The sequence below is a fragment of the Podarcis bocagei genome, assembly GCF_964188305.1.
Source record: "Podarcis bocagei genome assembly, chromosome: 9".
Classification (NCBI taxonomy): Eukaryota; Metazoa; Chordata; class Lepidosauria; order Squamata; family Lacertidae; genus Podarcis; species Podarcis bocagei.
This window is the reverse complement of record NC_138134.1, coordinates 45954187-45970708: the sequence shown is the minus strand read 5'-3', so window position 1 is coordinate 45970708 and position 16522 is coordinate 45954187. Positions and strand designations below refer to the sequence as shown.

The 16522-nt window shown below is 42.0% G+C and overlaps 1 long non-coding RNA gene across 1 annotated transcript in view; it reads left to right on the top strand.

Annotated features, from left to right (window-relative positions):
- The first annotated feature begins 7034 nt into the window (after positions 1-7034).
- The window catches only part of LOC308595268, a 90958-nt gene continuing 81470 nt past the window's right edge, over positions 7035-16522 (top strand). The window contains exon 1 of the long non-coding RNA XR_014011969.1: positions 7035-7121. This is a non-coding gene — a long non-coding RNA (uncharacterized lncRNA). The remainder of the gene's footprint in view (positions 7122-16522) is intronic.

The window sequence follows — 16522 nt, the reverse complement described above, 5'->3', positions numbered from 1 at the left end:
CCTGAAAGGAACCCTTTGTCAAATGTTGTGGTTGCTGGAAAGAGAAGTGACCTAGGTGGAGTGTCAATCAATAATTTAACTCTTTCTTTATGGATAGAGATGTCACTGTGGGATATGTGTGTGCATTTTTAAAAACTGAGGGCAGGCTTCATAGCAATAGGTTACTTTCTCAAACAAGCCTTTCAACCAGCAGAGAAAAGGAGCTCTCCAAGTGCCCTGGGCTCACATTTGAAACATATGCATAGCTATACCAGAAACTGAAAACTGAGTATAGATGCAGTCACAATGAATGACCAAAATAGGGTCACTAAAGATAAATTTAGTTTGCTCTGATATAACTGTCCAGTGGCTAGTCTGAGTATCCTTTCCCTCAATATAGTGTATGCTAATCATAAGGGCCCCACAGAAGGGGATGTGAGGCCTGACAAGACAAACATCTATTACGATTCCTTAGGGGTTGGAAAGCAAATTTGCAAGTTTCCTATTGAAAGAAGCAGGGAATTCACAATCTCCTGGTGTGTTATCTAGCTGTGATTTGACTTAAGCAGTCAGCTGAAATCAGTGTGAAGAAAAAGCAATAGGCTTAGAAGATGTGTCAAAAGAGATTTTATACACACCAGAAATATTGGTATTGATAGAGGGCCAACAAAGAACCACACTCATTGTAAATGCATTAGTTACATATATAACTCCATCCAATCTACGCTTGGAAGAGATTCACAGCGCAGACCCCTCCATGCACAAACTAACACTCCCCCAACCCAGGCTCATATTAAGCAATAATTAATTCTGTTCCTTCATACACAACTCCCCTTCTTGAATATTAATCTCAGTGCTTCACTCAATAAATTGTGCACTTGGAAAGACTCTACCTTAGAAAGATACCAGACAGGGGCAGAATCATGTACCCCACAACTATATAGGGGGAGAACCCATTCTGAGGTGCTTGTGCCAGGTGGAGGGGTCCTGTCCCCTTACAGAGCAAAGTGACACCCCCACAGCAGCTAGAAAAGGCAAGGGGGTGCCCATCTGAATGGCAGATGTAGCCACCTTCTGCAGTGATTAAAGACAAACAGGAAAGGGGGGGACTCAAATCCCCAAAGAAAAATCCCTTTGTGTGTGGCTCAGGAGAGGTCAGTGAAAACAGAAATCAAATTAAAGGAAACAAGGGTGAGTCCCCCACGTGACCCCAGGACACTCTACACTCCTACATAGAATAATGGGCAGCCAGGAGAAAGGGGGGAAGCCCCACAGGTGAACTTTTCTGGCTCCCAAATGCCCAAGCCTCAACTCTCCAGGCAGTGAAATCACTTAAAAGTGCTGCCCCCCACCTCACTAGCTATGCTGTAACAGTACAAATGTTGGTTACCCAGGGAAGGCTTCAGCTTTGGCCTAAAATAGGTGGACACTTGTTGCACTCTCCCCAATTGCCAAATAAATAAGAAGTGAAAGGGTGGGATAGAGCAGGATTAAACAGCTTGTCACCACCCCAACCCACTGGGAAATTCATCCTTGGGCTGTAAACGTTCTCTCCTAAGGCATTCCCACCTCGTCTCCCAGGGGAGGAGGGGTGTGGCAGTTCACCATCCTCTCCATAAATGGGGGAAATGGCATAATTACATATATAACTGCATCCAATCTACTTAGGCTGATGCTGGGCTATGATAATGGAGGCAATATATAATTCAATTAGGATGAGTGTTAGACATCAGTAATGGCAATATAAGGAACTGTAAATCAGTTTGTTAACTATGGCTGCATCACACAGCACTTCATTCAATTTCCCCAACATTTCCTTACCTGATAATTTTCACATTTTATGTGATCTTTCACACAACGCAAAAGCCACTTCTGGAAATCTAGCAGAAGTTTAGCACTCATTTCTGTGTTAATTGTTTCAAGAAAAAAAATATATGTTTGAAGCCCCATTAATCTTGAACATCTTGGGAGTTTTGCAAGGAGGGGAGCTTCATAGCTCTTTACGCATGGGGTAAACCCAAGTGGACCTGGTGTGTAAAGAGTTTTAAGACCTGCTCCTTGCTTGGATTAAACTTGCACAATTTTAACCAGCCTGCCTTCAGACTTGTATGGTTGAAATTCCATAATTTAAATATGCAGCTTTGTACACGCTACTTGGCTGAACAACTGTACTGCAAAAATTCAGAGACATGTAAATTACAAAAGATGGCTGTGTTTCAGTCTGCATAGCATGTCAGAAATTGTGAATTAGGAAGATTCTCCTTTAAATGTAAACTCAGTCAAATTGCTTCCCCATCCTGAGTCAGCGAGCAGTCCTCAAAAAGACTCCTGAAGAGGCGAATTCCTGTGTGAAAACTATTCTAGGGCAAACAATTCTGATAACTGGTATTAAGCTTTCAGACAGTCTAGGAGTAAAATATCTATTCACTTACTTGTCTCTTAAAGTGGTTTGCTTCTTAGCTGCCTAGGAAAGCAGTGAGACGTGGAAACAATAAGCTGTCCTGGGCAGCATCATGGTTTTAGAGTGAGGATTCTCTCTCACACATGCACCAGATCCTCAAGGGGTTTCTTAGGGGCTCTTTGGTGACTCTGCACAGAACTGGCCCAAATGGATGTGAGTATTGCTGGACTGGAAATGGTGTGGGATCAGTGTCACCAGCATCCTGAAGGCCCAGTTGAAACCCTGGAAGTGATGGGGGAGGGTGACTAACCATGGTAGCAACATAAGACAAAGATCTGGTCTGGAGACAGATCCCATGCAATGACTGAGAGTAAAGTGAGACCCTGGGGAAGCCTGTGTATTGGGAGAGCCATAGTGACTAATCAGGAGAGTAGGGAAAGGGTTATTGAAGAAGATATCACACATGTAGGTTGGACGTCATCCTAGAAAAAAACCCTTCCTATTCCTGAAGACCAAAGAAGGAAGGACAGTAACGTTGACTTGGGTGGGAGAGGATGCACATCCATAGGAGTGGAGCCTTTTGCCTACAGGCCTAATTAGGTCCATCATTGGTCCTAGTCTGGCTCATGAACCTGTTTCCCCAAAATCATGTTCACCTGCTGCACATGTCCACCTGCTCCTTAGGTCAAGTGCGGAGGAAGGAGACACACTACTGCCAATGAAAAGTCAGGAACTTTCAAGTGTGTTCCTGATTGTTCATTGGCTTGCTGTCACTGTAAATCTGCTGATAGAACAAGCCCACTGGGATCCTCATGAGGAACTCGATACTATAGCCAATCCTTGCCCAAAGTGGAGTTTGTAATCACTGCATGTCAGCTGACAGGCAGTGAGTTCAAGCTCATTGGATTCGCTGCACTACTGAGCTTCCCATGGGGAACTGGACAGTGGAGTTGACCCATGAAGAAAGTAGGGCTTGTAGTGACTACCTGATGGTTGGTAACACATCAGGTTTCACTTAGCTTGGTTTTGCTTGGTAGCATGGCTGCAAAGTCATTTAGCATCATAGTGATTTCAGGTGATTGGCAGGTGCTTGAGGCCTGTCCATCTGTCAAAGTGGCCTCCAAGGATTTGGCACACAGTTGCTGGATCCAATTTTTACCCTTGTTGCAGTAGGAAAGGCTGTGGTAACAGGGTTGAGGAAATTTTTTCAGCCTAAGGACTACATCCTCTTCTGATCAATCCTCCTGAGGACCACATGCCCATGGTGGGTGGAGCAAGGGGCAAAAGTGGGTGGAGCAGGAAATGTAAACTTTGCTTTCAGAAAGTAGTTTCAGAAAGGCTGGTTTGCTTTCAGAAAGGCTAGTTTCTACACAAATTCACAAGCCCTCACCCTGTATCCTTCATCCAGACAAGTAAGAGACATCATTAGACTTTAATGACGTATTTTGACCCGGCAAAACACTTACATTGCAAAGCATGGTCAGTGAGGAGTGTGGTTTGGGGGAGGGAATTAGAGAAGTTTGGTGGAGGTCTGCATTTGATCTGTCCCTGGGCATGAGATTCTCCATCCCTGATACAAAAGGCAAAAGTACCCCAGAATAGAGCCCTCCCATCAAGCTGCCTACTTTACTGCAGGAAAGCGTGCCTTCTGTTTTCTGTATTATTGTGTTTGGCAGGTTTCAAATTTCTTCAGCTGAAAAAACTGAAAAAACTAGGGAACGCAGTTATTAACACATTATATTCTATTTCAGCAGTCATTGTTTCTGATTACAGAAATAACATGCATTAGACTTGTTCTCCTTTTGTTGCTAAACAGCCTCCCAAAGACCTCTACCCATTAACTGAAGCAGAACATTGCTACATCTATTGTTGAGAAGCACCGACATTATGAGACCCAGATTCTGCTTTTCTCACATAAGCTCATCCTTTGTACCTTGTAAACTTCCTGGGACTCAAGGCCATTGTTCTTCCAGTAATTACCGGTACCTAGCTCACTATAAGGATACTTTTTAAAGAGTTCCTCTATTTATATGTATGCAAAACCATTGTGAATTATACACCAATGTCACATAACTCAGACTCATAAGGCAGAGTCAGAGTTCTTCAAGGGTAGGGATGGAAAATTCACTTCCGGGGCATTATGAGAATAATACTTTACAAAGCAATTCACCACCACCCCATCTGCTAAACTCTCCTGCCTAAGCAGGCCTACCAGCAGTCACCAGCAGTTTCACTGGGGGGGAGCCCTATCAGTGGCAGCCAGAAGAAAGTGCCAAATGAAGTCTTCAGAGGAAAGGGAAGGCTGAGTCAGTCCATTGGGATCCAGGCCTAATCATTGTGCCACAAAAATGCACTAGGGAAAACAGCATACAAATATGCACTGCATTACTGAAAATTGCTTGCAAAATGTTCGTATTAATCAAAACTGCATGCCAAATTTGTAGATTAGGAGAAAATTTGCACTGAAATGCTAATTAATTTTCATGTTAATTTAAAAAAAACACAAATTGCAGTGGAAAATGTGCAGAGCTAAATTTAAGACTGAATAAAAAAAATGAAAAAAGGAAATAAACTGAGATGGACATATTTATCCATGTGCGTACACACCACAACCTTCATGGAGATGTTTGGCACTCTTGAGTTTCACAAATTAAAGATACAATGTTTCGATGGATGACTTGGTTGTAGTGGGTTTTCTTTCAACATTGGTTGTGAAATTCCACACACACACACACACACAAAATATTCTGTGTGATTTCAAGCACTTTATCTGTGTTTGTGTATTTATAACATGTCTCATTTCACAGCATTAGGCAATAGCTTAGAATCTTTTGATTCAGGCTTATTTCATATGAAGTTTTGGTGGCCTTTACACAAGTAAAGGAGAGCACTGTTTGTACAATATCTCATAATCTATCATTTCTGTGTACTTCACTTTTGAGATCACTGAATATAATAAAAAACTTTTTTTAAAAAGGTCCAAGCATTTTTCACCAGATACGATCTGGCATCATGGGTTTTCAAGACATTGCCTTGTACTGCTTCATTTGCAATAAGAGCATTTTCCTCATGGGAGTACTGTATAAGTAAAAAAGGTAAAGGGACTCCTGACCATTAGGTCCAGTCGCGACCGACTCTGAGGTTGCGGTGCTCATCTCGCTTTATTGGCCAAGGGAGTGGCGTACAGCTTCCGGGTCATGTGGCCAGCATGACTAAGCCGCTTCTGGCGAACCAGAGCAGCGCACGGAAACGCCGTTTACCTTCCCGCCGGAGCAGTACCTATTTATCTACTTGCACTTTGATGTGCTTTCGAACTGCTTGGTTGGCAGGAGCAGGGATCGAGCAATGGGAGCTCACCCTGTCATGGGGATTCAAACCACCGACCTTCTGATCGGCAAGTCCTAGGCTCTGTGGTTTAACCCACAGCACCACCCACGTCCCTATTGTATAAGTACTGATGTAAAAAAACCCCAGCATTTTAAAACTAAGAGCCATTATTACCCATGCTCAGAACAGACCTATTGAAACAATGGGTCTTCTCTTAGATTGAATATCACCTATGCAATGTGGTGTTCCCAACAGAAACACAACAATAGGAGCCAACTCATTGGGGCCAAAGTCCTTTCACCCCACCCCCCTAAAATATTTGAGTGGTCAGCTTACTTGGTCTCCCCCCCCCCCCGATTTCATTCAAGTTGGCACCTCAGAACACAACTATAATTTCAGGTGTGAAGAAAGCGAGACAAAAGTGAAATGGGGATGGTGCTGTTATTAAAATGAAAGATTTACAAGATGTAAATAAGGAGAAGGAATTTTATATCCCATTGACAAATGAATATATTTCCTGTCTTGATTGCCTTGCATCTCTTCCTGGAGAACAAGACCTGCTGTTTGTATTTCAGTTCATTGGAAAACTCACACCCAGTGTACATTCTTCAGTGGAAAACTGTTGGAATGCAGGCAGGAACTTCCTCAGAAGGAAACACCTTAAGACAATAATCCTGAAAGCAATGTTTAAAGTTGATAGTTGCTATGGTGGTGTATCCACAAAAAGATTTTGACAAAAGGCACATATTATGCACCTTGACAGTAGTCTAGGTGTAGGTTTTTATGCTTCACATTTATAAGATAATCACATCAACTGTAAAATTTGGTATTTGCATATTTACCTATTTAAGGAGGAGTAGGATGGCCTCTAGTGGTACATATCTGTATAGAAAAAACCCCACACAGTAAACTATCTAAACAAATCTAGATTTCTGATACAAAGGAAATACATTGGCTGACAACTATGATTACTTGTTTTTAGAAGAATTAGAAACTAAGTTCATTGTAATTTTTGGCATTTCTTTTGACATGTTATATCTAAATTCATGATGCTTTGTTTCTACCACATGTTAACTGTGCTGCCAAACTCCTTGCTCTAAATACTATGGTGGGTTTTTTGTTTTGTTTTAAAGCGGATAATAATAGTGAACTCAGTGGCCCACAAAAATTTGATGTCAAGTGAATAATTTATTCATTTTGGTATTAAAACTCTCAAGACTTATTTTTTCCTACAGAAAATGAGAAGGGGTGGGGAGAAAGAGAGAAAGCAAGAGAGGGAAATGGCTCCATTTACAATTTAGACAAAAGTATTTCTTTTTTATTCTCAGCTTGCCACTGACTATGGAAGTGCTGCTTAATGAAAATATATTAAAGTGAAAATATTAAAGAATCTACTGAGAAGGATACCTTCCAGGTAAGGGCACACAGGTGTTAAAATAGGCATCTGCATGCATATCCCAAGCTAGATGATGAAATCTGTGAGTAAACTGGTGTTATGTGCTCAGTTTCTGCCTACATCCAGCTGTGCACTGCTGTGGATGAATACTGCCAGTGAAATTATTGGCAATAACACAACATAACTGTTTGAGCATGGGGTGGTGATGGAGGGAAATTCAAACCCCAGGTTCCCTAGAGCAGCCAGATGCTATACACACATTGAATTGAATTTCAGCTAAGGCTTCCCCAACATACTTTGATTCCTGAGATGGATGATGAAAGCTGACCAGATTTGTAGTTGAATCTTACTTCAACACAAGTAAATGAACAGTGCCTAACTCCACAGCAGCAGCTCTGTTCTCCATCACCTCATCACCATTGTCTTCTGCCCATCTCACATTTGCCACCTGAGGTGGCTGCCTCATTTTGCCTAGTGGTAGAGCTGGACCTAACTTTGGCTCATCTATGATAACAGAGGGCTTACAGAATTTATAGGGGTTTATTTACATAAAACTGAAAAGTTCTTTTTAATAACTTTGTGTTTGTTTTAATTATCAAGTAACATATTTGCAAATAAATTCTGAAATAAGTTCAAGCTATTTCACATATTTAGTACATTATATTCCATTTCCAATGAATACATAGTCGTGTATTATAAAACGTTATCAGAGAACATCTAAGGTCCAGTATTAGGAAATGTGATAATCAATAACATGAAATTTAGATTGATTTCATGCCCATATTCCTTTGTTTTATTTCCTTCCCAAAAACAATAATTCAGACAAAAAATGTAAAACCACTTTTGGGGATATCATTTGCCACAAAATATAACCCAATCAGATTCCTTTGGACATTCTAGAGAAGCAAAGTTAGAAAAATGACAAGTGAGTTTTATTTCAGGCAATATATAGAAGGGGGGAGTAAGTTCAAAACATGAAGTGCACAACGTTCAAGTACAAATAAAGTTTTGTATAAGTGAAGTCTGTACCCCCCCCTTTTATCTCTCCATACACACGAGTTGCCATTTCCTGACATACAATATCAGAAACATATTCCTTAAACACTTAAGTGCAGCATCTGCCATTCCCAGAGAACCATGGAAAAGACGCACAAACATTAAACCTGCACTTCTACTCCTTCACATCTGAAATATCTTTTACAGTTCTGAAAACTACTGAATAGCAGAACTAGCTTTCTGGATATGATGTGTGGTGTGAGTTGCTAAGCAACTGATTTTACAGGCTTGGGAATCTAACTCTCTAAGAGTTGCTGAATGACTGGGTAGTGGAATGCCTAAAACTGGCATCCAGGAACCTTGCAATATTTTGAATAAGAAATCCCCCCTTATATACATTTATTGGCAGATGGGGCCAATGACAGAAGTATTGCCCCCAAAGCAATAGTTATTGTGATCAAACAGCTAGTATCACATCTGTCTGCTTCCCTAGTTCATGCACAATACCCCTCCCATCCTCTATGGGAAGGGCCATAGTTCAGAGGTGGAGCATTTGGCTGGCACACAGTGTCAGCAAAGTCACCCAAATAATGCAGACCTTGTCCAGAGAGAAGAATAAATCCTGATAACACTTTAGTAAGGAAGCAGAATAAATACAGCTCATCAGAGCATGTGCAAACTCACTAAAGATAATGCTACCTTCACCAATTGCTAAGCAATGCCTCCACCCCACCTTCTTTGCTAGCTGCAGTGGCGTGGGGGGTGCAGGGGGGCCGGCCGCACCGGGCACAACATCTGGGGGTTAGGGTTAGGGGGCGCAAATCCACGGGTTAGGGGGCGCAAATTACTTGCCTTGCCCCGGGTGCTGACAACCCACGCTACGCCACTGGCTAGCTGACTCAATGGCAACAGAATTAACACGTAAGCTGCAATGGGAATGATCCCTGCTGTTGTACTACTTCCAACATGCAAAATGTCCTGGCATCAATCCCTTGAGTCTCCAGCTGTGGCTGTGAAAGGACCCTACATGAAATCCTGTAGAGCCACTGCCAGGCAATGTAGATAATACTGAGCTAGATGAACCAGTGATCTGACTCACTATAATGCAAGTTCCTATATTCCGTTCCTTTTCACTCATTTTCCAGCATTGTTCCAGGACATTGTGAGCTGTCACCCCTTTTCCTCCCTTTTTGTTAAATTGGAGAGAATATTTGGAGGGCATTCTCCACATTTGCTCTCTGTTTTGAGGGAGAGTGTGGGGGAAAAAATATACCTTTCATTAATTGTGGACTTGGCTTTAAAATAAAGAGTGGTGTGTGTGTGTGTGTGTGTGTGTGCTGACAGACTAACCCCTGGCTCTAAAGAAAATTGCTATGAGGAAGACTAGAGCCATCAGCATTAGGCTTGAAAGCATTCATTGAAGGCTGAAGAAGTTGGTAATATCACTTACACCTGAATTGTTCACACAGGAAATACAGACATTTGGGGAGGCCATAGTGCAAGGAACAGAAAATTCAGCACAATATTGTCATGGGTTAAAAAAACCAAACCAAAACAAAACAAAAACCAAGACTGAAAGTGAGGAAAGACTGGCATATTATGAGAAGGGTATGAATGACAGCACAGTGTAGCTAGTAGAAGGAAACAGACTGTCTGGCAATTCTGGATAAAGCAGGGCATTACTTAGTAGAATAGCTCTTCTGCCAATGCCAATAGTAAACAGCATTTCAAAGCATCCTGGGGAAAAAGCCGATGAAGTCAAAAAATGCTGCTGTTCTGCCACAATATTCAAACGGATGCATTAAACATGTAATGCAATGTCTTAGAAGGAGTTTCTTCATCTCCTGATCTTTCTTTTTAATAAATGGACAGCACAAAACAGATTTCAAAAGCTAAGAACGTACAGTATATGACATTTGGAAAGAACATTCAAGGAAATCAGAAGGATTTATTATTATTGTTATTTTAAGGAGGTGCATTTCCTTGCAATGTCAAATGATAATTGGGCGTCTTGGTCACACACCCCAAATAATCAGTTGTTTCATTCACAAGGAGCTCCCCGTTAGAAGCAGGAGCTTGTACATTTGGTTTCTGCTCTCACACACTGGCTAAGCATAGTTACTGAAAGCAGTGGCATAGCATGGGTTGCCAGTGTCCAGGGCAAGTATCCTTGCAAATATACCTTAGCACAAGAGTCTTCTGCCCTCTTGTGGTTTACCACAACTAGTATTCAGAAGCATTACTGCCTTTGACATAGGCAAAGCGTAACCATGATGCCTTGTAGCCTTATCCTGGGAACTTTTGCATGTTCTGTCCCCAGCATGAAATCCAACAAGGCTAGAATATTCTTATGTGTCTCACATCTACTGCAGGCAGCAATGCAAAGCTTTTCCAAAACTGCTGTGGTTCAAAACTGCTGTCACAAAATGGCTGCCAAGGGAGCATCTGGAATAACACAAAATGGCTGCCACAGAAGAGGCTGGGGGGGGGGTGCAAGCATGCCTCCCATGAGTTGTTCTATTAAACACTAGCAGTTGTACTCACAGGCAGAAGGTCTTTGCATTTCTCCTCTGTTCAGAATGGGTTAGAGGGTGGGTGTCCAGTCCTGGCATCCAGTGAAATGTGTGTGTGTGTGTGTGAGAGAGAGAGAGAGAGAGTATGTGTTTAAGAGGATTTTTTCAATGTAGGAGCAGTTAAGCTAATGATAACAGAAACTGAACAGGAAGAGCATTTTATCATATATTATGGTTTTTAAGATATATGTAATGGGACTTTTGTCGGCTGGTGGGCACATTGGTGCCACTGGGCACCATGTTGGTGATTCCTGCAGCAAGGTAATTGAAACTTTCTTCAGTACCTCCAATCTGCAATATTTCTCCACATTCATTCTGTGTCCAGTTTCTTTTCTCCCTACTCCCCCTGCTGCTTTGAATTGCTGAAAAATAACACTAAAAAAATGGCCCGCCTCTGTTAAATTGAAGTAGCCAGGCCTTACACATTTGCCTGGTCAACAAAGCAATTATTTCTGCTCATTGCTCTGCTGCTTTCCAAGCTGAAACCAGTGACCCCAGGATCCCTGAAACAGATAGTACCCTCTGGGTCAAAATACAGGCATAGCAAACTATTGCCCCAGCATGGCTCTGACAGATGATAAGCTAAAGAAGGTCTATGGTAGATACAACTATGACAGTAATGAAACAATATGAGTGAAGCTTATTATCTTCATTAATTTTCACTCAATTTCCACCATACTGGGAAGATATTAGTTTGCTAATATTGTCTGTCTGATTTAGGAAGAAATTCATCCCCTGAGCAAAACAAACAAAACTAAAAACAAACAAAGCCCCCTATTGATACCATGCTACCATCACATTTTCAAGTGATAAAAAGTTAATACTGTGTTAATGCAGTTTTTAAATGCTTTATAATTGCTATCCTAGTGCAAATTATTTGTTTTTTATTATTGCTGTTTACCAAAGCTCATTGGCCTGTCAATTGGGGATCTTGGAAAGCAGTCTCCTGGGAACTGTCAGTGACATCAGATTACTTGTAATAAGCATCGCATAGAAATTAAAATACATTTTTAATACATTCAGTTTCATGTATCCTCCTCATCCTCAACTTACATGCATCTCTAAGAGGCAAATGCAGTAACGTTAATATAAACTCTAGGCTCCAAGCTTGTAGTTAGTTCCTTGAGCAACATTAAAACTAGAAATTGGGAAATTCTCACTGGTATATTTGCAATTAGCTCAATATTTACAGGTTTTCTTCTGACTGGTAAGGAGGACACAACAGGCAAGTAATGGAAATCAACTGTTTCTTTATTCATATACAATGTATATCTCCATCTCTGTTCCATTTTCTTTCCTTGGCTTTCCTGTTTCTCCATTCTATCATGGTCTACTAGTGAGAGCCATCTGAAAAGAACTAGATAGAACTGAATAGACTACAGCTTTAAAGATTCAAAGCACCTCTCTTTTTCGAATCAAGAACAAAAGGGTGGTAAACTGGGATCAATAGTTAGTTACAACAGCCTCATATCTCTGCCACTTTTGTTGTATTCTTCTTCCTCCTGGTCAGATAATCATTTGAAGGACTGGAAGCCAGCATCGCTTCTGGAACTTTGTCTTGTCCTTCTTCATCAGTGTTGTCAGGGCCCTCAGCTTTCTGCTCCAAAATAAAGGCAAGCAGCCTCTTAATCTGCTCTTTGCTGGTCCTTAGTGAGGTGTTCCATTCTTGAGGATAACTGATCCCTCAGGGTGTCTACATTTTGTAAATGATAGATCCTAGAAAGTCTTTTACTGATTTGTAGGATACATTCAAATGAGATGGAATAATTTCAAATCAAATCAATCTAAGATTCAAAATAATTCATGAATTATAGTTGTTATTTTATGTTCTACATGCTATTCATATTAGTTTTGTTTGTCTTAAATGTGTTTATGAAGTGCCATATCAGAAGATTTGTATACTTGGGTGAGCGCTAGACTGACAGGAAGACTAGCATTGACTTTGTGCCCTCTAAACAGTTCAAAAGATGATATTCATGACACTGAATGTGCAGCAGCCCTATAAGCAAAGAATGTATCTGCTTAGAAACCTTCCCATGCTAGCCTTGGCAGAAATACCCCCTTGCTCCTATCTTTTATCTTGCTCTTCCTAATTGCCTCCATTCCTGTTCATTCTTGACTGACAAAAAATAGTCGTAGTTAATGATATCCTGCCTTTCCTCCTGAAGGAGACCAGGGCAACTAGTAACAATCATACAGATAAATCCCTGTGGCTTCTTCAGCTTCTGACAACTCGGCCTCCCCCTCTGCCCCCTCTTCTCCCTCTGACCACAAATTGTCATCCCACCTCCAATTCCTTGGCTCTGACACCTCTTCCCCTGGGGAGTGTTTTGGGGGTTCACCAGGTGGTACCTCCCATTACTCCTCCACATCCAGCCAGACATAAGCTAAATCCAACACTGTGTTGTTGTTTAGTTGTTTTGTCATGTCCGACACTTCGTGACCCCATGGACCAGAGCACGCCAGGCACTCCTGTCTTCCACTGCCTCCTGCAACTTGGTCATACTCATGTTGGTAGCTTTGAAAACACTGTCCAACCATCTCGTCCTCTGTCGTCCCCTTCTCCTTGTTCCCTCAGTCTTTCCCTACATCAGGGAGTTCCCAACATCAGGGAGTTCCAGGGAGTCTTCTCTTCTCATGAGGTGGCCAAAGTATTGGAGCCTCAGCTTCAGGATCTGTCCTTCCAGTGAGCACTCAGGGCTGATTTCCTTCAGAATGGATGGGTTTGATCTTCTTGAAGTCCATTGGATTCTCAAGAATCTCCTCCATCACCATAATTCAAAAGCATCAATTCTTCGGCGATCAGCCTTCTTTCTGGTCCAGCTCTCACTTCCATACATCACTACTGGGGAAACCATAGCTTTAACTATATGGACCTTTGTTGGCAAGGTGATGTCTCTGCTTTTTAAGACGCTGTCTATGTTTGCCATCACTTTGAGGTACTGAGATACTGGGTTTTGTTTTGTTTTTACAGTATCACAATTCTTCTCCACATGACTCAGATATTTTCTGCATTCTTCAGATTACCTTCTCATTCTGTTTACAGTCAGGTTTAGTTCGTCTTTTTATGCACACATGCCCTGCATATGCTCATCTTTTACACATCCTTTAATATGGGCAAAGCTTTGTTTCATTTAGATCTTTTTACCCTTTCCCCCAAATTATTCTCCCTTTCTTTTGAAGGAGAATAACAGGCATGCAAAAAATAGAACCTGAGGCCATGTTTACACACTTACTTCTGTCAAATAAAATGTGAACATGCTTTGTTTACAGTTCTGTTCTCAGTGAGAGAACAGTTAAAGAGAAGAAGGAAGAATACAGACTCCTTTTTAAAGAGAAATTTACACTGCTCCTCTAGTATTCTTGTTGTGATTACCAGTGCTTTTGGGGGGCTGTAACTAATATATTGAGGTGCTGCTATTCATATATTGATAAAAGTGTCATTGGTGTCAGCACAAAATGGCTGCCATGAACAGTGGTGGAGGAATCTTCTCCAGCACCCGGGGTGGGACGCCGAGGGGTGGGGTGAACCATCTAAAAGCGTACGCATGATGTCCGTATGGACTGTGCATGCGCAGCATCCCATACAGACTGCACACGTGTGGCAGCCCATATGGCCGCTGTGTGATAGGCAGCCCATATGGATGCTGTATGGACGGCGTGCGAGAGCAGCAGCCCATACGGACGCCATGCGAGCAGCGCCCATACTAACTGCATGCACGCCTTTGGCCGCTCTACAGCTGGGGGGGGTAGTGGGCCATCTTGTCACACACACCCCAGAGTGGTGCCGGGGTGGCCCGCCTCTCTGCCTCCCCCCTTGTACACCCCTGGCCATGAAAAGCAGAGAGAGAGACTGAGGCATAGAGTTGCCACTACAATGAGTACTGTCACATCACATATAAATCCTTAAAGGTGGCAATTACCATCAAAATGGTTTAATTATTGATACATTTTAAAGTTTTCAACTTGACTGGAAGCTGGCTTGAAAGCCAAGCTGAGGCACACATTAGATTAGCCAGGGGTAACCAATGTGATGCCTCCAGATGTTGCTGGACTACAAACATCATCATCCCTGAGCATTTGCTTTGCTTGTTGGGGCTGATGGGAGCTGGAGTCTATGAACATCTGGGAACAAGTCACCAAGGAAGCAATCCTAACTCTCAGCCAGGATCAGAGGGGCTGAATGAAGCAGTGGTGTCACTGCTGCATCTGAAGTCTGGCCGCTTGTGCTATGGAGAAAGGTGTCTCTTCTATAAGAGAAGTTCAAAAGAATAGCTGTAGGATGCCTTCACAGAAACCCACTTACCTACCTGATGACTGTTCAGTATCCTAGTCAGATGGCAAGGCAGGGAGAAGGGTACCATTTTCTGTTTCACCTCAGGCAGAAAAATGTTTTGGGCCAGCCCCTAGTCCCAGTTCCATAGACCTGAGCCAAAAAGGTTCAACAAAGAACTTTCAGCTCAACTCTAGCAGAACAAATCCACTCGTTGTTAGCAGGAAACACCATCTTTAATATATCACTTTTCATTCCCAATTAGACTATCACATTGCAACTGAGGATCCTAAAATATGAACATGTATGCCTTAACTCATCACTCTGTCCATTAAAACTGCTATCACTGATCACATCCATCAGTTAATCAACTAAACCCTTAGTTGGTTATTCTACTAATTAAGCAGATTAAGTTTGCAGCTCTAGTTAAGACAGATAAATAAATATAATATAAAATATAAAATCAGTGCAGAGGCTCAATGTAAATATCTGTTGTTTCATTGAAGTCAAGGCTCATAAAATTGTAAAAACATCTGCTGCTAGAAAAGAAAGCAAAATACTGCATAAATTAGGGGAAAGAAGCTAAAGGGAGAGCATCATTAGTGTTGTGTCTCTGCAGTACAATGCTTCCTGCTCCATTTAGCACAATAGAAACCAGGATCAAAACAGCCTAAAAGGGAATTTTGGACTCCAAGGTGCAGTTTTTGTCTTCACTTACTTAGTCATATCTCTTATTTAAAATATTTGGCAGAAAACCTCTGAAACGAGGGGCAGAACTGAGCCTGTAGTTTACAATACACAAGACAAATGTCAAAATCTGGAAGCATCATGGAATGCAAGTTGAAAAAAACTTGCAACAAAAGAGCAGATTATAAAGAAACATCATATGTAGACACAAGGCCGTCTTTACCTGGGGGTGCAGGGCACCCGGGCGCTGAATTCTGGGGGGCTCCAGGCACCCACCGCTGAAGCCGCCTAACTCTTAGATATCTACCTCAAGGATGTCTAACTGGTTCACCGCAGGTGAATGCTGTCAATCGTGGTCTATCGCTGGGCCATTTACGTTCTCTTTTGTGGAAGAGCTGCAGAATCAATATATCCGGCACCAACCCCTAGTGGTGTCTTTCATTTTCGCATTATCTCAAAAACGGAAGATGGAGTTACTGCTGCCACTTTGGATTTGTTCACGTTAGCGGTTTCCACTGTTCCCCTCCTTAAAAGCTCTGCAACTTAGACTTGCGCCCATAGAAGAAGCTCAACAACTTTGACCTGCCCCCCCCCAGGGGGACACTGGGTGGATCTTTGCACCCCAGCGGCACATATGCTAAAGACGGCCCTGTATGTCTACATAAAATTCTGAATTTGCAAAAGTAACCAAGTAAGAAGTATTTTAGTGTTTTAAACACCTATTCATTTTGAGTGAAGGGTCAGGGAAGTTCTTGGAAATGTATAACCTAGAATCAGAGCAGAATTTTTGGAGCACAAATGCATGTCCCAGCCAGATTCTAGCTTTTGAATCAGGTGGTGGTGGTGGGGAATCATTTCCCAGGGGCCTTGTTGTCTCACCCCAACCTCAG